At 31.1% G+C, this 21,690-nt stretch overlaps 1 pseudogene; it reads left to right on the top strand.

Moving 5' to 3' along the window:
* Positions 1-14,719: 14,719 nt before the first annotated feature.
* LOC124887843 overlaps positions 14,720-21,690 on the top strand; it is a 12,432-nt pseudogene continuing 5,461 nt past the window's right edge.

The following is a 21,690-nucleotide window of genomic DNA, read 5'->3' as shown; positions in this document are numbered from 1 at the left end:
ATGGACAGTGAAACTAATAAGATAACGCAATGTTATTGCATCCATAACTGGTGAATATGTCTCATCATAATCGATATCAGGCTGTTGTGAAAATCCTTGTGCAACAAGGCGTGCTTTATACCTTTGTATTTCATTTTTCTCATTTATTTTTCACACAAAGACCTATTTATAGCCAACAGCTTAACACCATTAGGTGTTTGAGTTATAGGTCCAAAAACTTCACATTTGGCAAGTGAATTTAATTCAGATTGAATTGCTTCTTGCCATTTTGGCCAGTCATTTCTTTGTCGACATTCTGTGACAGATCAAGGTTCAAGATCCTCACTATCTCGCATGAGTTTCATTGCAACATTATATGCAAAGACATGATCCACTACCATTTTAGATCGATTCATATTAGTTTCAACATCACTTGAATTTATGGATAGTTCCTCATTTTCTTGAGTCTCAGGCTCATTGATCCCTTCAGGGATATCAACATTGCTCAAATCTTGAGCTTTCATATGAGGATCTTTCGTAGTGTCATCTTGACCATTTGTTTTTCTTTTTCTAGGATTTCGATCCTTAGAACCTAATGGTCTGCCACGCTTCAAGCGTGCTTTATATTCATCAGCTATGACACTAGTAGATGGTCCTTTAGAGACATCAATTCGAATTGGGACATTATATGCAGGAATATGTGATTTAGTGATCCTTTTTAAATCAGTAAATGCATCCGGTATTTGATTTCTAATTTTCTGCAGATGAATAATTTTTGTACTTCTTGCTCACAAATAGAAGCACGTGAATCAAGATGAGATAGTGATGGATTTTTTCACAAAATTTCTCTTTTGATATCACTATCTTCTCCCCCTAATTTTGGAAAAACTATCTCATCAAACCGACAATCTGCAAATCTAGCAGTGAACATATCTCCCATTAATGGCTCAAGATAGCGAATAATGTAGGGTGATTCAAACCCAACATAAATTCCTAATCTTCTTTGGGAGCCCATCTTGGTGCGGTGCGGTGGTGCTATAGGCACATAAACACCGTACCCAAAAATTCTCAGATGAGATATGTTAGGCTCTTGATCCAAAACCAATTGCAACGGAGAAAATTTATGATAATTTATCGGTCTAAGACGAACAAGTATTGCAGCATGCAAAATTGCATGATCCCAAACAGAAGTGGGCAACTTAGTTTTCATACGAAATGGTCTTGCTATCAACTGCAGAAGTTTACTTAATGACTCAGCAAGGCCATTTTGAGTGTTAACATGGGGTACAGGATGTTTCACTTTTATCCCAATCGATAAGCAATAGTCATTAAATGCTTGGGATGAAAATTCTGCAACATTATCAAGGCGAATAGACTTAATTTGATTATCAAACAATTGTGCCCGTAATCATATTATTTGTGCCAATAATTTTGCAAATGCCAAGTTGCGAGATGACAAAGGGCACACATGAGACTATCTAGAAAAAGCATCTATTAGGACCATGAAATATCTAAACGACCCACTTGGTGGGTGAATTGGTCCACAAATGTCCCCATGTATGCATTCCAAGAACGTGGGGGACTCAATCCCAACTTTTGTTGGTGATGGCCTCACAACCAGCTTGCCTTGATAACAAGCATTGCATGAAAATTCATCATTCAAAAGAACCTTCAAGTTCTTTAATGGATGCCCATTTGAATTTTCTATGATTCGTCTCATCATTATTGATCCTGGATGTCCCAGACGATCATGCCAAAGCATAAAAGTATTGGAATCAGTAAACTTCCAATTTACTATAGAATGTGCCTCAATTGCATAAATCTTTGTCCAATACAGGCCAGAAGATAAAGTAGGGAACTTTTCAATAACACATGTCTTCCCAGAGACAATCTTGGTGATATCAAGATATTCAAGATTGATCTCATCAATTGTCTTGATATGATAACCATTTTCACGGATATCTTTAAAACTCATCAACTTTCTCCGAGACTTGGGAAAGAACATAGCATTATTTGTGATGAGTTTAGTTCCCTTGGGCAAGATTATAATGGCTTTTCCAAAACCTTCAATCAAATTAGCACCACCAGAAATTGTAGTAACATTAATCTTGGCCATGTTTAGATGAGAGAAATATTTTTTGTCTTTGAATATCGTATGTGTAGTGCCGGAATCAATCAAACAAATATCTTCTTAAAAATTATCCATATCTTCAACCAAATAAAATATATATTAAATTTTTGTACAAAGTGAAAGCTTATACTATCAAAAATTGTTAATCACACTTTACTAAGCAAAAAAATATATCCAATTAATACGTGATTAGCTAAGCTTAGAATTTTATTTTTCAATAGTTGTAAACAGTCAATACGTGCTTCGGTGCATAGTTAGTTTTTCCAGAAATAATAATTAAAAGAAATACAAGAAGTGAGCATGCAGATCTTTTATTAACAACTAAACAATTAGTACATGCATTTTGGTCAAATCATGCAACTATTATTATTATATTATAAAACAATATAAAACTTACACTTTTAGTATTCCCAGAAATCCATGCAACCTTTTTTTTTTTTCATTCTCTCTGCTTTCGTTCCCTTTTTTTTTTTTCATTCTCTCTGTTTTTGTTTCTTTTTTTTTTTCCAATAAATAATGGCAAATTGAAATTCAATTCAATCAATAATAAATTATAATAATATAATTAAACTAAACAATACTAATAAAAAATTAATACTCATGCAAACAACTACTTTTACATGTTCTTTGTTTGCTAACTTTTATCAATAAAAATAAAATTAAATTAAAAATAATTCATTCTTCTATGTTTACGGAACCATCACCAATCAAGTGATCAATATTTCCTTGAGGGTATGCAAAAAAATTTGCTACATCCAAGCATGTGATGTCAACATCGTTTTCAGAGAGAAAGTTAGTCTCGAGTTTTCTCTCTTTCTTTTTTAGTGATGCTTGATAAAGATCAACCAAGTGCTTGAGAGCACGACAATCACATGGATAATGTCTTTTTCCACCACATCGAAAATAAGTAATTGCTTCATGTTTCTCATCTTTTCTCTTCTTTTTTTTATGAATGATTAACACCCGAAACAGGATTTTTTTTCTTGGTCATCATGACCATGACCACGACCAAGTCCACGACCACGTCCATGACCAGGGCCGTGACCTTTTCCACACCTAGCATGGTGAGTGTGCACATCATTCACCTCGTGGAATGGTGCAGATCCAGTTAGTCAGTTCTCGTGATTTTTCATCAATAAATTATTATTTTGTTCAGCCACGAGAAGATGAGAACTTAGTTCAGCAACTTCTTGAAACTTTTTTCTCGATATTGCTGTTGTAATAGCAAATTCAAGTCATAAAAAGTAGAGAGCGTCTTTTCAATCATATCATTATCATTGACCGTCTCTCCACATAGTTTCAATTGAGAAGAAATTCTGAACATGACAGAATTGTACTCATGAACAGACTTATAGTCTTGAAATCTTAGATGCATCCACTCATATCGTGCTTTTGGGAGGATGACCATCTTTAAGTGGTCAAACCTTTCTTTTAGGCTATTTCACAATACGAGTGGATCTTTAGTAGTAAGGTACTCAAATTTTAGTACTTCGTCAAGATGATGATGTAAGAAAATCATAGCCTTAGCACGATTTTAACTAGATGTTGTATTTTCATTCTTTATGGCGTCTCCAAGACCCATAGCATCTAGATGAATTTCAGCATCCAACACCCATGAAATATAGTTCTTGCCCAAACTTTGAAGGGCAACAAACTCACACTTCGTAAGATTGTTAGCCATATGGAAAAGGGGAAGAAAAATAATAATACATTAGCCTTAGCCTTCAAATTTGAGATGATAGAGTCTCGTGAAACCAGAAAGAATAACTTCGCTTGAGGTATGATTTACAATGAAGGAAGCCGTTCTATTTATAGGGAGAATTTGCCCCTAGTTTTACATTAAAAGGCAAATACATCAAATCCTGATAGACATCAAATAGATTTTGGTAGATCTTGATAGACATTCACTATAATTGATATATATCATAACATTTTCCTTCTTTTTTGCGTTTTTCACTTGTTGGGTTTACTGGAAATTGATTTTGTATATGTATAAGATGTGTTTAGAAATTGTATACTTATTCTATAGAATATGAATTTAAATAATTATTCCTGCTAAAGGTTGTACAGAAAATGTATAATTATTGTATAAAATATGCATATGTATAAGATAATATGTATATGTATACAATTTGTATGGGAAATGTATAATTATCGTATAGAATGTGTATCTAAATAGTTATTGCAACTAATTTTGTGTAAAATGTGTATAAAAATTGTATAATTATTGAAGAGAATATGTATTTTGTATGTGATATGTATATAAATTATATTGTTATTATATAAAATATGTATCTATATAAGATATGTATAAAAACGGTATTATGATATATACAATATGTATGTGTACCATTATCTTATAAAGAGAAAATGCATTAAAAACCTCTAAACTTGTCACGACAACTTACTTTAGCACTTAAACTTAGCAGAAATTTACATACCCCCTTAACAACTTTAAAGTGAATTATTCTCACCCCTCATGTATTCAACCAGGTCAAGGCTTAGTGTTGTAGGACCACGTGCTTTTTAATTGGTCCACATCATTTTAAAAAAAGGTCCCTACTAAACCTGATCCAATTTATATTTAATTAAATAATCCACCCCTTTGCAATACCCGACCCGCTTCAATCAAATACCCCTAATCCATTGGAAACCCGTCATTTCTCTCCTAATCAAATACCCCTAACCCCTAATCGCGAATCTAAATTATTTGTGCCGAAACATTGAAATCGTTGAGGATTTTTTTACTTGAATCAAAGTATTTGTACCCAAACACTAAAATCTGGGAGCTATTTTTTCATTTACATAATCTAAGGTTCTAACCCATTTGTTTTTCAAAAGGGTTTGGATTTTCTATTTTTAATTTTTGATTTTTACTAATGCTTCTTTTTTTTTTTTACTTTTTTTGCAGCTTGACTATGAATTTTGTGTACATTATGTTAACAAAAACCTCAAATTAAATACATTGGTGAAATTGTTACAAATTGTTTTGATGTAGATGTTGATAAATTCTTAGTATGAGTTTGTAGTGTTGACACCTAATTTTTGCTCCCCACATTCAAAAATAGTTTTTGAATTTCTCAATTTTAAATGGTTTAAAAATATTTTTCTTAAAGTTATTTTGAAATAAATTTCAACCATACCTTTTGAATTTAGGTGAAATTAATATATTTAGTGTTTAATTATACATGATTATATAATTGTCAGTTAAATAAAATGCTTTAGAATTTATTCAGAGTGAAAATTTGATTAAAGTGCAAATACTTTACTTTTTTCAAGATTGTTTGAAAATAAGAAATTAATGACATAATTAGTTTCTTAATTTTTTAAACAAAAATAATTATGCTTTCATTAAATATTTATTTTAAAATTATTAAATTTGAGAAATTCGTTACATTAATTAAAAGATAATTTCGTCTCAACTTTATCCAAATTTATTCGATTATGACTGTTTCATTAATATAAAATAACCTTTCCTATTTTTTTGGGCCAGCCATTCAGCCAGCCCAACATCAATACTACACCTCCCAAAACCAGCCCTATTACCCGACCAGGCCCAACCAAACGCCCTTTACACATCCGACCCCATTACACCACCGCGACCCGGCCCAACACTTGATCCTTTTCTATTTACCCATCAACAACAACAAATAGCTCCACGTACCATCCAACTCAGCAACGACTTCAAACAACGACAACAACGTTCAACAGCAACTACAACGTCCAAAACCCGACCCCAGACCCGATTTCATTGCAATAGCAGCCAACAAAAACTGATAATCCACCAGCTCAACAGCTCCGACCCGGCGAACCGACCTGACAACCCAGCAACGACCAAACAGTCAACAACTGTAAAGTCCCTAGCCATTCTCCTCTATTTACCAATTTATCCTCTTGGTACAACCATTTATGTCTAAAATCAGAGACTTTAGTCTTTTTCAGCTATGATTCAACATTTTGGGTAAGTAGTTAATGCCCAAGTCTCTCTTCTTTGTCTCACTGTGGAATTGAAATTTTTTCAAGAAATCAACTAAATTTCAGACTTGAAGTCCATTATTTTCAAAATTCAAAACCCTAATTCTTTTCCCTATAAATATAGGTTGAGGGGTTGAGGAGAAAGGGGGGATTTGGGGGGGAAGTTTGGGGGTTTTGGAGGCGCGTTAGAAGAAATAGACTCAGAACCTAAGTTCCGATGAAATATCAAATTCCGATCTCCGGTGGTGAAACTTCATCGTTATAGGCTCGTCGTCCTAGTTCATTGCCCCTAAAGAGGTAATCTTTGCCCTCTTTAACATTCTTGCGCTATATGTTTAAATTTTAGCCTTTACCATAATCTAGAATTGTTCACTCAACTAAGTTTTCTCCATTTGTCTATGATATTGCTCATCTTAGTTTCAGTCTTGTTTTGTTTAGCATTTTGGTTGCAATAAATATAGCCTATGAATCATCTCTCTAGTCAATAGTTTCAGAATATGAAGATATGAAGTTCTATGTTATGTGTCATACCTATACAAGTTCTTGTATTAGGTCATTTTTTTGAATTTTCCTGTTGTCTTCACTTTGTTTGGCTTGTTGAAGACATATATTGAATCTTTTTATGGATGCAAAGAGGATAAATAGTCTAGTGTGGATGTGTTTACAATGTGTGGTGTTTTACTACTTGGTTACTAATCCTTATCCTTTTATCTCTCCTGTATGAACTCATTTGAGTCCACTTTGGACTCATTCCTTGCACCTTCGGGTGGTCCAAAGAGGCCCGTATCATCTCAAGTCAAAACCCCATGCCGAAGTCTCAGAACGAAACTGATCTGCAGTGATATACAGAGGATATGCAGCCAAGGAAATTGATATACAAGTTGAAAAGAGGAAAACAAGTCAAGGATCCAAAGATATTGATGTTAAGATTTAAGTTGGGCTGATATGCGTCCCAATATACATACAAAAAACGCAGGGAAAGATCTGTGATATACAGATGTTATACACTTCAGAAAAATGAACCGAAGTCCATAATTCAAAGCCCAAAACTGGGCAGCTTTATTAAGAGTAACTTCATAAATTCCTAAATCTTTAAGTGATATTATATAAATTCCCGACTATTTTGTTAATTATATTTTATCCCGATTTTTTGAAATGGTGATACATATGTTATATGATGATACATATAAAAAGTGATACATTTGAAAATAATAAGATATTTATTTAAGGAAATAATAGATTCTCTTTTATTCATTGTATTCTTTTATTGAAGGAAAGATATTTAATTTTTCTCATTTTTTAGATTTGATTTAGGTGTTTTTGTTATGTTTCTCTTTTTCGTCTTTAATTATGAAAGATATGTCTTTTTTTTTTGGGTCTTTTTTCTTTTTTTTTTCGTCTTTAGTTTTAGTCTGCTTTTTTTAGATTTAATTCTAATTATGTTTCAATTCTACTTTTAGTCTTTTTTTTTTTAATATTATTACTTTTATTTCTTACACTGACTACACCATTACCTTTCATTAATAACATATGAATCACCCCATAATTGAAATAAATAATTGTATCTATCGTATGAATCATCATAATATCATATATATCACCCATTAATATAATATGAATCACCCAATAATTGAAATAAATAATTGTATCTACCATATGAATCACCATAATACCATATATATGAATCGCCCAATAATTGAAATAAATAATTGTATCTACCATATGAATTACCATAATTAGCCACTATTGTAAAAATAATTACATATACATGGTCATATTTAATGAATTTCTATTATGACATATATAATATTTACATTAATAGCTGTTTTCTCATATTTGAAAATTTTAAATATGGATGTTATATTAACAGATCATTGCTTCCTGTTTTTTAGGTAACAAATATTATCTTTCAAAAAAAATTATTTTTTTAGGAATTTATTTAATTTATTTCCTTCATTTTTCGTTCCTAAAAAATAGGAAATGATGAGTTGTTATTAAATTTTAGGGTGCCGCTAATTTATTTCTTTAATTTTCTTATACATCAAAATTTTTACTGTGTGTGAATAAATTATTTCTATGTAAAACATGTTTTTTTCCATATTTATGGTATATTATATCTTATACCATAAATATATAAATATGCTTAGTATGTTTTTTTATACTTTGTATTTTTATATATGTGTGTATATAGTATATACATGGTATAAACTTTATATATAACATACTTTGTTTATTTATATTATAAATATGCTTAATATATTTCTTAATACTTTGTATATTTATATATGTGTGTATATGGTATATACATGGTATAAACTTCATATTTAACATACTTTGTATATTTATATATGTGTATATGGTATATACATGGTATAAACTTTATATGTAACATACTTTGTATATTTCTATTATAAATATAATACTTTGTATATTTATGAGTATAAATATAATACTTTATATATTTATGAATATAAATATAATACTTTATATATTTATGGGTATAAATATAAATTAGCAGTAAAATTATGTCTTAAATAAGGAAGAAAATTAAATAAGGGATAAAAATAATGATGAGAGAGAAAAAAAGATATATATTAATTAGGATAGCATTAAGTTTGAAATTATAATTATCTTATTCTTTAAAACTGCTATATACATAATATTGAAAAAGTAATGTTATAAAGAGAGTTTTATGTAAAAATTAAAAAGTTAATCAAGTTAGTTTTTTTCTTGTAAACCGTTTTAAACAGACGTTCCTAAGTGTCTTCAAAACCTTCGTAGGGCGTTAATTGAACTCTTACTCAGTTTCTCTAGTTTTAAAGGTTTATTTTTTAATCTTTGAAACTCTTTTAAGTTTTTTCTTGATTCTTTTTATAAAAATCAAGTGGCGACTCTGTGAATTTCTCAAAATTATTTCAAAAATTTCTTGAATCTTTTGAAATAGTTTTGAGAGGGTCAAAATCATTTTATTTTTAAATGAAATTCGAAAAGGATAAAACATGTAAGATGTGTCAAAGAAATTGGGTATAAGTGTTCCTCTTGTATAGTTTATATTAGATCGCCCAAGTCTTCTCACGTGGTTAAAGTTACACTTGATAGGGATATTGTAATACCCCAAAAGTTCAGACATTTTTAGGATCATGCTTCGAACTCATGAGTAATAACTTTTAGTGCTTTGGTAGTGCTATGATCAAGTTTGAAGCATATTAAGGCCTCAAATGTGACCTAGCTAATAGGCGAATCAAAACATTTCTTTACCGATTGAATTCTTGAGAAGGATATTAGTATAGTCAGCTTCAAATGAGCATATCTCTCATTATGCTATGAATCTCTGAGCTCATGACCCACCAAAAGATAGATAATTGAATTAGCTTTCCAACGATATCAATTTCGCCTAAATTCGATATCAGAGCAAGGAGTTATGCCCATTTTACTCCGGCATGTCAGGCTGGGAAACTGAGTGACGACATTTTGTGACAAGTCGTCACGCCCGTGACGGCCTATCACCAATGTCGTCAACCTTAACCAGAAAATCAAGATTTCACCTTTTTGTGATGATAATTCGTGACGACCTATCACCAGTATGACGGTTTGTCACGAATGTCATCAGCTATTTTTCCCAGAAATTGAGGGATGTTTTAGTAAAGGTATTTTGGTCTTTTCCCTTCACTTCCCTTGACTTATAACCCTCAAGGAGCGTATTATCTTCCATTCTCTTTAGTTAAACATCTCAAAAAGCTCTCTCATACACTCTCAACCACAAGATTAGGGTTTTCTCTCAAGATCATCTCCTCAAGAGCAGGCCTAAGGAATTCTTCAAGAACCTTCAGAAACATTAGATCTCTTTCAAGATTCAATCACTAAGGTATGCGTAGTGTTCATCCATCGGTCCCTTTCATCCATGGAACTGAAGAATCATGTTTTAAATTATAAATTGTGATTTTCTTGTCGTATTATGACTATATTCATGTTGATGATTGTTGTTAGGATTTAAGGTTGTATCTTGATGTGTTTTCATGAAGCATGTGAAAACCATAAATTTGGGACGGATTAAGATGGTCGAATTGATAAATATACCTATGGCTTAAAAGAGTGCATGCAAGGTGTTTGATAAAATGCCTAAGGAACTAGAAATCATGCAATATAGCTAAATTATGACTAAGTGAAGGATTCATGATATGCCCCTATGTTCCAATGATTTTTATGTTGATATTGTGTCTTGTAAATGTTGTTGGGATGTTCATGAACAAGTCTTATGAGATTATGTCATGCTTACTTGCAAATCCTACTTATGTACAAAATGTATGATAGCCATGTACTTCATGGAATTCCCCAAGTTATGATATTATGGATTGTTGATGTTGGTCACGTACTCAAGTCAGTCGTGTGTGCCAGTTTTCTTCTATCATGTCCTGGGGGTACTCGTAACCAAAAAATATAGCTGTGTGGCTAGAGCCTTGTCATGTTTCACGGTCTCCAAAATCAAGCCATGAATCAATAGAAATCAGTCGGTCATGTGACTCAGGAAAACCTCATGATCTCAGTCAGTTATCAGATATCAGAAGTATTTCGTCAGTTAACGGAATTAAGTAAGTTCAGTCCACGTACAGTTAGTTACTTATGTTCAGTCTCTTCAGATGGGAGTGGAAGTTAGCACTGAGCGGACCCAAGGATGGGAACGCACATGTTATATAAGGGTGTGATTCTTAGCAGTCATCCTTGCGTTCCAGAACTATATAGCTAGCATAGGTTGAGAAATCGCAGCCTGTTATATGAGGGTAGATGGGTTGGCTTAACCTGTTATATGGGAGTTCCCACTGTTCTCACTAGAGTTACCTGTTATATGAGGGTTGCTTACATGTTGTCCTTACCAATGGCACGGTATTGACACCCTTTCGGTCAGGGTAGAGATTGAACTCTGGCTTAGCCATAATGGTATATATGGGGCATGTCAGTTAAACAACTACTTCCCACAGTTTCAGCATCAGTCTCAGTAAAAGAACTCAGATAGTTCTTCAGATTTCAGTATATCAGGACTGTCAGATACAGTCAATTTAATTACAGTACGAAACTCAGATAGTTCCATCAGATTCAGGACTGTCAGATACATTCACCCATGTTATCAGAACTACAGTATCAGCCATAATTAGTTATCAATAAACCATGTATTAGCGTACAGATTTAGCTATCATGCATTCACGATCTCAGTTACTATGCATGCATATTTGCACTCTCACGTTCATATCAGTCAGTGAGTTAGCATTGCTCATGCATGTAAACCCTTTTCATTCAGACTACCTCACTCGTATACTCAGTACATCCCCACGTACTAACGTATTTGTGCTATGGTGCTTTCTTTTCATGTTACATCATAGGTCCAGAGACACGAGCTCCAGATCTGCAGTAGCATTCCAGTATACAAAGTTGTAGTGAGTCCTCTTCATTCGAGGACGATATGGTTTGATTCATTTATTATCTCAGTTAGCTTTCAGTTTTACGGAGTTAGTTGGAGACATGTTTCTTCATCTCCTTATTCAGACAGTACTTAGAGGCTTTCAGATTTAGTTTAGATTTGTATTCAGTTTTGATTCAGATTCAGTTGTTTTGGGTATTCGTTACCCCACATGGATGTTATGTTTTGCTAGATTCTTTATTCAGTTGAACCTTTTGGCCTATTGTTTATGTTTTCTACATTCTTCATGTATATTATGCAGTATACAGGTACAAATATTAGTCATGGATTAGTTTGTGGTCCTTCGGGGTCATAGGCACCGTATAGCGTTCCTATTCAGAAAAATTAGGGTGTTACAGATATTTTGGGTATTGTACCCCAATTAAAAAATAGAGATATTGTTGAACTGTTTGCGTCACATTCAATTGAAGAGGATGTTGTAGTCCCCTCCCCCCGCCCTTGAATATGTAACCCATATGGGTGGAGAATCTAGTGCTTCTATTGATAAAGGGTCTGCTCAAACATGTGATATAGTTAGAATTTAGAGTTTGAAGAAGCTGCACAAACTCAAAAATCTACTGTTAATGTTGGTGAAAAGTTAGGTGGTGGGATTTTTACTAGTGTTGTTGAGGAGGTTGGTGCAGTTTCTGTAGGTATTGGAGAGAAGGTGAGTGGGATTTCTGCTGGTGTTGGAGAAGATGTGGGTGGAGCTTCTGCTGCTATCGCATCAGATGTTCCAATTATAGAATTTGATTGGGAAAATGCAAGTGAAAATAGTGAAGATTCAGATTATGGAGATTTATTTGATGAAATTGATAATGAATATAACAATGATATTCATGAGGAGGTTAGGACTTTGAGGGAAGGTAAGAAAACTTTCAAATTAAAAAAGGAAATAAAGGGGTCCTAGAACTGAAGGGGTTAAATTAGGCAAAAAAAAAGTTAATATTGGATATGATAAGTATTTAGCCTGGAAAAACAATACTTTAGAGGATAAGATTGATGGTGAAGAGCCATATTTTGATTCAGATAAAGAGGCTAGCTTTGAAATAGACATTGATGTAGCTGTTGATGTTGAAGATGAAACCCAACAACCTACAAGAAGTGGGAAAAAATAAGAAGACCAAAAAGACCTAAAAAAAGAATTGTGCTTGATCCTACTTGTAGGTTAGTTATTTGGAAAACTGATTTATGTTTTGAAAATGTTAAGCGATTCAGAGAAGCTATTACTAGGTATACAGTTCAAGAACATGTAGAATTGGACAAGTTTGTTAATGAACCACTTAGGGTGAGGGGAAAATGTGCATATAGTTGTCCATGGTTACTTTTTGGTAGTCATGATTCAAGGTTAGGAAATTTTATGTGAAAAATTATATTCCAGTGCATAAATATACTGCCACAATAAAAAATAAATTGGCCAATTTAAAATATTTAGCAGAAAGGTACAAGGACAGAATTATTTTTAAGCCAGAAATTAGAGTTTTTCAGTTGCAACATTTGGTGAAAAAAGATCTGGAGGTGTATGTTGGTAGAACTGTTGCAAGAAAAGTCATAAATATTGTCTTGTAAGAAATTATGGGTGATCATGTGGATAAATTTAAAAGGATATTGAATTATAGGGATGAGCTTTTGAAAACTAATCCAGAAAGCACATGTGTGGTTAGGCTTAGTGAAAAACTTTTGAAGGTGGAAGAAAATGATTTCAATCATTCTATATTTGTTTTGATGCTTTGAATAAAGAATTCAAAGTTGGATGTAGAAGATGTATTGGGTTTGAAGATTGTTTCTTTAAAGGTATTTGCAAAGGACAATTACTTGTAGCAATTTGTAAAGATAGGAACAACCAGATGTTATCACTGGTCTAGACAGTGGTTGAAGTTGAAAATAACTCCACTTGAAAATGATTTATTAGGTTTGTAAAGTATGATCTTGAGCTTGGAGATGGTACAGAATTAACAACCATTTCTAATATGCAAAAAGTTATTTTTTCTCTCTTATCTTATTCATTGTCTTATTTGACGTAATTTATTATTCTGTCACCTAATCTTTTTATATTTTGTTGAAAGGTCTTGACACTTCTATTCATGAGTTGCTGTCAAATACAGAATAAAGAATGTGTCTATGTGTGCAAGACACATTCTTGCAAACTGGTTCAAAGACTGAAAAGACGTTGAAAGAAGAAATTATTTTTAGAGATGTGTCAAGTCTACGTATGATCAAGATTTAAGAAAAAATCTAAATCATATGGAGTTATTAGGTGACAAGATAGTAGATGATCTACTGTGGTGCAACATTAAAAGATGGTCTAAGGTCTACTTCAAAACTTTTAGTTGTTATGATAGTGTTGACAACAAGATAGCTGAAAGTTTTAATTCATAAATATTGAGTTCAAGACACAAGACTATCATTATAATACTTAAGGAAAAAAGGATCAAAATTATGAGAAGAATTGGACAGTTGGGGGAGTTATCTAATACTTGGATAGCAGATATTTCACCAATGGCATTAAAAATATTAGAAGAGAGCACATCAAAATCAATAAAGTGTACATTTGAATGAAATAGTGAATATGATTTTGAGGTTAAGGACAGTTGGGGTAGTATCTTTATAGTGAATTTGAGTAACAAAATTTGTACTTGTAGATCTTGGATGCTAAAGGGTATATCTTGTTGTCAAGCTATAGCTGCACTACATTTCAGAAGATTGGAGCCTATTCACTATATTACACATTGATATAGCAAGCAAACTTATCTCAAGACCTATAACTACTTTATTCAACCTGTCACTGAAATGAAAATATGGCCACAATCAACCAACCTTTCTGTTATACCATCTGAAATTAGAAAACTACCATACAAACCTAGTAAGAGTAGAAGAAAAGAGTAGTCTGAAAATAAGACAGGTAAGCTGTCTAAAAATGGTGTTGAGATGACCTGCAATACTTGTCATGCCAAGATCATAATAAGAGGGGTTATCCTTTGAGTGCAAAAACTACTACTGGTAGAGAAAGAGGTACAAGTTCAATAATGTCAAGTGTTGGTTCTTCTGCAATAACAAGCCAATCTCAACCAAGCACAAGTATATGAAGACCTACAGGTTCTACAAAACAGGTAATTATTTGGCTTCTTTATTTACTATTATTTTTTATTATATTATAGGTTGTTGTTGCTCTAACTCTAAATATGGTTGGTGTGACTGAAAGAGGAAGTGGGCCTGTTGGTGTTATTGGAAGGGGTAGAGGGTTTATTGGCGTTGCTGAAAGGGGTAGAGGGTCTTTTGTTGTTGTTATATCTAATGTTGGTGGTGTTGCTGATAAAGGCAGAGACAATTCTACTGCTGGTGTATCTAATGTTGGTGGTATTGCTGGTAGGGGTAGTGGGACAACTTTTAAAAGGCCAAGGTTGGTTAGTATGAGAGTGTTATATACACAGAGTGGTTTTACAATCCACAAAGTAAGTTAAATGATTTCACAGTTTTCAATTTTCAAGAAAATGATCAAATATCTAAGATAATTTATTCTTGTGTTACTGCAGCCTGAAATGCCTTTGAACTCCTCTATAGTGACTGAAAATCTTGGGCATCGCAAACCAAGATCAGGTGTGAAATGAAAAGGAAAAAATGTTGTGACCTAACAAGAACTTTAAGAAATAAGAGCACAAAAAAGAATGAAGACAAGATCCGTCCAAAGCTGTTAAAAGGAATCATATGAGTCAAACAGGCTCATCAGCTGTCTAGTAGAAGATGTAGTAGTGACTGGTATACAGCTGTGGCTGTATTAGTTTTGATGAATATTTTGTTCAATTGTGAATAAAATTGTCTTTTTGAAAAATAATTATGCAACTATGAATGCAATGTAAATGTTGTTCTCTGTTAATTATGCAGTTGTGACTGCATTAGTTTAATCTTTTTTCTAAATGATTATGTAATTGTGACTGCAATGTATTCACAATCTTTGATATATATGCAGTTTTGACTACACTATTTTAATATGTAATTTTGACTATACTGTTTTTCTTTGGTCATTATGCAGTTGTGTTTGCACATTGGTGAATATGATATCTACCAATTTCATGCAACTAAGTTTGCGTTATTAAATCATGTTTGGCAGTCCAATAAGAACAACAACATCCCATTGTAATCCCAAAAAAAATATTACACTAAGATATCATCCCACAAGACCTAACAAAATTTACTCAATTTCAAATACAATACAAAGATAAAGAACTACATTATACTAAAAATAAGTCAAGAATAATTACAAAAAAATCAAATTCATTTCAAAATAAAGGATGATACACACCATTATACCAACTAACAACACCAAATACTAAGGTAATTTTATTGATTCTTTCTTTACGTAGATCATACCAAACCAATAGCTAATAGCTATAATAACAACACAACAACAAAACACAATGAAAAAGAGTGCAGTATCTTTAGTCCTTCCTTTAACCATGTTACTTCTCCACTTCTTCTCTTTGTTTCATCTTCTCAATCAGGGGCGGATTTATTCATTGTCGTGGGGGTGGCACGCCACCCACAAATTTTGACGGAAACTCTCTCTATATATAGGTATATATACATTGATATATTCAAATAATAAATCTGTCACTCACAATAATAAAGTGGTATCTAGAGCAAGTGGTAGAGATGTGTTTTGAAGGGCCCAAAGGTCGCGGGTTCGACCTCTGCTGGCAGCTTTACTTTTTTAATCAATTTTTGTTGGTTGTTAAGCCATTCATCAAACTTCAAAGAATTGTTAGGCCTTGGGCCCAAAATAACAAAAATAAAAGACAGGTCCAGCCACATACAAATGACCCGTGTGTAGTAACATTACACACTATTTTTAATTGGCTTTTCATTTTCCACATCAGTCCCAAGACTATTTCTTTTGTGAATTATTATTGTTCTTGCTCCTCTTTGTTCATCAATCATTTCTAGCCAAGAATCTTCTTTGCAAGAAAATAAGATCTTATTATTTCTTTTCTTGAAGCAAATTGTGAAATTTTGTAAGGGAGCAATCGTGCAGCTCAAGCACATGCTGCTAATTAAGTTGACTTAGCTGCTAATTAAGTTGACTTAATTAAATAATTATTTTGACTTTTTTTTTATTTCATTAGTTGTTAAAAATAATTTAATCTCTCTCATCCCTACTTTGGTAATATATTCATACACATATCAGTTATTATATATCAATTCTAAACTTTGTCCAAAAAGATTGACACAAATACAAAAATGTTGGGAAGGACAAAAATTAGTGTGATCAATATTTAAATAATTGTTTAGTATATTACATAGAGCGTGATGTATTTGCAAATGTAAGTAATGATGTCATTACTGATCGTTTTCAGAATATGAAAACTCGTTGTGGGCAATTGTAATGAATTATGGATATTATTATATTAGTAATATTATTAAAAGTTTAAGTTTGGTCATTTTATTACTGTTCTTTTATTATTGATTGATTTGTTAATTGTCCTATAGATCGGAAAGATAAATAATCCGATTGAATTATCGATAAGTTTAGTTGGCACCCGGTGAGTTCGGATCCTGGATCCGCCTCTGTTCTCAATATCTTCTTTCAGCTTCTTCAACTTCATATCTACACAATTATCATCTTCTTTGTATACTTTAGGCTTATCAACTTTTTCAAAAAATTTCGCAATCAATTTTTCAACTTCATTGAATGATGTAGACTTGTTACATTGAGATGATTCCACTAAATTCTCAAGCTCACCTAATTTTTTAATTAATTTAGGAATTACAAATTTAGACCTCGGACCTGTATTTTCTTTATCCCTCCAACATCAAAAGTAGCAAGATCTTGGACTCTTCCATGATTAAAAAAGAAGAAATCAGGATTCAATTGAATCAGTTAAGATAGTAAAATGAGGAAATAAGAGCAAAATATGATCCTTATCACATAATGATTACATGCCCAATATCTTCTATCGGTATTCCTCGAAGTCTCAGATGTCTACAAAGGCACCACAAATTCATGATTGTATAGAACCTCTTGGTTCAAAGCAAAATCGTCCTCCTCCATACAAATCTTACTTTTAATTGATCTCGTGATGTGCTACAAAGAATTCATTTAAAAAAATTACATAAAATTAAAAAAAAATGATAAAAAATCATAATTTTTTAAAAAGAAGAGATGAATTATACCTTATAATGAAGTAAAAGTCTTGATTTTTTAAGGAATTTTAAATCTGGGATTGATTGAAGATGAAGCAGATGAGAAAAAAAATTAGAGTTTTAAAGGATTTGGGGCTAATATGATTGTTGCCTTTGTTTTTCTTCATTTTTCTTTAATTTTGTGTTAAGTTTAGATCTCAACACGCACAATGGTTGGATGCACGAAGAGGTGAAAATAATTCATTTTGAAGTTGTTAAGTTTAAGTGCTAAAGTAAGTTGTAGTGACAAGTTTAGGAGGTTTTTAATGCATTTTCTCTTATATAAAATATGTTATTTTTATATAATAAATAAAAATACACTATTTTTATATCTTACTGATAAAAAAAGAGTTACAATTCTAATATTACAAATTTATATTTGATTGTTAAAAAACAACAAACAACTCAGTGAATTCCCACATAGTGGAGTTTGGGGAGGGTAAAATGTACGCAATTCATACCATTTACCTCCAAGGAAGTAGAAAGATTGTTTTCGATAGACCCCCGACTCAAGACAAAGGACACTAAATCAAGTCATAATACAACAAGAAACAAGATGGGATAACTATTATAAAAAAACACTATAAAATTTTAAAAAAATTATAAAATTTTATTTGATTATTTTATCGGTATAATTAAAACAAATAGGAGATCAAATTTTTATAAAAAATCGTACAACCAAAAAAGGAGGAAAAAAGAGAACAAAAGTAGCCCCCACGTGGAAAAACAACAAAAAAAAAAGAAAAAGCACAAGCAAATGAAATAAAAGGGAAAGTGGGCAAGTAGCAAGCAAAAGTGGTGCGGCTAAAATATGAGAATATCAATTCTTGAGTTATTAGTTGGAATTAATTTTCACCAAATGGACATTTATGTCCTTTCCATTACACAAAAGCTAACTCACTTTTTTTTAACTTACCATGGCTAACCGGTCAAAGTTATTACTAAAAATGATCGGTTGACCGATTGGTACAAAAACTTCATTTACGTGAATGTTTGGTCATTCGGTCATTTGACCATTTGATTTTTAATTTAAAAAAAAAATATTTTTTGATGTTCTTTTTAAAAAAAAAAAATTGTTGTTTAATTTTCTTTTGTTGATATTTTCTTCAAATCTTTTTTCTTTTCTAATCGTTTCACTTTTTTATGAAAAGATAAATATTTATGTTGTTTTATTATTCTTTATTTATCAAGGCGGGAACACATTTAGTCAAACAAATATCGATGTCGATGTATTACATAATTATTTATATAATATCAATACACGATTATACATCAATCTTGGCTAATTGATTGAAGTTGGTAGTTCCAATAGACCCATAGATCATGAAATAATCATACAATGTCAATACATTATATACCTATTTATACAATATCGATACACGTCTAAATACTATTTATACAATATTAATACACGCTTGTACACCATTTATACAATGTTGATACTTTACATGTTTATTTATACAATATCTATATATTACATATACACCACATAACTATTTTTACATCATAAATATATGTTTATAAATCATTTATACAATATCAATAAATTATCGATACACTACGTATCTACTTATGCAAATCGATACATTATATATACACTACATAATTATTTGTGCATCATATATACATGTTTATATAGATTATTTATAAGATATTGATATATGAAAAAAATTGTACGGAAGAAGTTTGAAAAAATATCTTCTTAATAAAGAAAAATGCAGCAATAACAACAAAAATAGTGTTTTTTTTTTTAAAACACGGCTGCAAAAAGACAAAGGAAGGGGGAAAAAAAGAGGGTTAAATGGCTATTTCTGTTGTAAACAAAAACTTGACTATTTTTATTGTAAATTATTTGTTTTTTTTATATAATTGAAATTTTCTCATTTTTACTTAGAATTTTCGGGTTCAAACCTCAAAAATTGAGCATTCACTAATAGAAAATATTTTTGAAAAAAAAATCAGAAATAACAACTATAGAGCCTTAATTGTAACTTTTATAGCAATAATTTCAAAATTACAAAAAATAGCAATATGCATTTTGTATTTCAGTAAACTGTTGCTATTTAAATACATATACAATCAGAGATTCTCTTCTTAATTTAATGCTAATCTGTTTGAGTTAAATAAGAAAAAAATCGTTCCTTAATTTATGACACATTTAATTTTACAGATTCTTTTACCTTATAAAACTCTTTCTTTACCACAACCGTTAAATTACAATTACTAATTGAAATTCAAAAAATATTTTTCATATTCAGTAACTCAAATTAAATTCAAATTCAAAAATATTTTCCTTCATGTTTTTTTTTTTGCCGATTGACTAAAATTTCGAAGAAATTTTTGAAAATACAACGATTCAATTACAGGTATTGATCAACTAACTCTATTCTATTTGTGGTTTTCATAAAATTAAAGTACAAAATTACTGAAAAACTTGTAACAAATTTGTGTAACAGTCGCGAGATTCAAAAATTAGATATCGTATACGAATTTTATCAGTTCTCGTAAAAAAAGGTTTAAGCAATTTTTTTTTCAATTTCAAATTTGTTCTTAGTGTTCTGTTATCTGAAAGTTGAGATGCAATTTTTATACGTTAAATTTGAATTTTAGTTTAGGATAACTAGTGTTCGAGTAAAAAAATTTTTGTTTGAATTCGTTTTGCAGTTTTGTATATACAAATTAGTTGTTGTATATAGTACGTATTTGAGATTTAAACAAACTTGATTCTATTTGTGATTTTCATAAAATAAAATTGCAAAAATTACTGAAAAACTTGTAACAAAATTGCGTAATAGTCACGGAATTCAAAAATCTGAGACAGTATATGAATTTTATCAGTTCTAGAAAAAAATGGTTTGATCGATTTTAAAAAAAAAAATTCAAAGTTATTTGTGTCGTTATGTAATGTGAAAATTGATATACAATTGTTATACGTTAAATTTGAATTTTAGTCGATGATAACTAGTATTCGAATAAAAGATTTCTTTTCGTTGGAATTCGTTTTACAGTTTTATATATACGAATTAGTTGTTGTATATAGTACGTATTTGATATTTAATTTTATTTTTACTGTTTTTTTGTGTTCTGGAGATTGACAATGCGAAGCATACCTGTTCTTGTTAAACACTCTTGTAGATGGACATATAAACAACATCATGAAGATTACATATGTTTCCAGCTATATGTATTTATAATGTACATATGCAGTACATTTATGTGTTCACTGGCAGTTTCATATGTTTCCAGCTGTATATATTTATAATATACATATGCAGTATTTTATGTGTAAAAATCATGTATTCTTATATGTATTTTTTCAATATGCAGGACATGTATTTTTCTTAGCATATGGTGTACTTGATTTTGAAAATGATGCAGCTTGGACTTAGTTCTTTGAGAATCCGAATGAAACATACGGTGAAAGAAAACATGTGTGTAGTTTCTGATCGTAATGCAATCATCATAAAAGTTGGTGGTGGTGTGTACAATGATGTACCACATTATGCATGTATGTGGCGTTTATGGAGAAATGTACAATAATATTATTATAGTTTAAATGTTGCAGTTATAGTTTAAATGTTGATCTGTTCATGATATAGCATTATGTCAAAAAATAATTGTTTTATTTTTCAAAGATAATTATATGATGATTCTAAATTTTGATAAAAATGTTTGATGTTGTTGAACTTGTTATAGTTAAATTGTTACAATTTTTTCAATGAACTTGCTTAACTTAACTTATTGTGAATCTACTGTACAAGACATATAACATCATTGATTTATACCTAAGAAACTGGAAGGCACACTTACCAAATTTTTAATCTGAAAAAATACATATGAGAATCTATTAAGTACCTATGCCTATCTATAAAAACTAAGAATAAGTTAACATACCTTTATGTAATAAATAAAAAAATAAAAAATACATATAAAGATATCAATTACGTAATCAAAACTTTAAATACATATATTTTTT

This window comes from Capsicum annuum, chromosome 10 (genome assembly GCF_002878395.1).
Source record: "Capsicum annuum cultivar UCD-10X-F1 chromosome 10, UCD10Xv1.1, whole genome shotgun sequence".
Lineage (NCBI taxonomy): Eukaryota > Viridiplantae > Streptophyta > Magnoliopsida > Solanales > Solanaceae > Capsicum > Capsicum annuum.
This window is presented reverse-complemented; position numbering and strand designations above follow the sequence as displayed.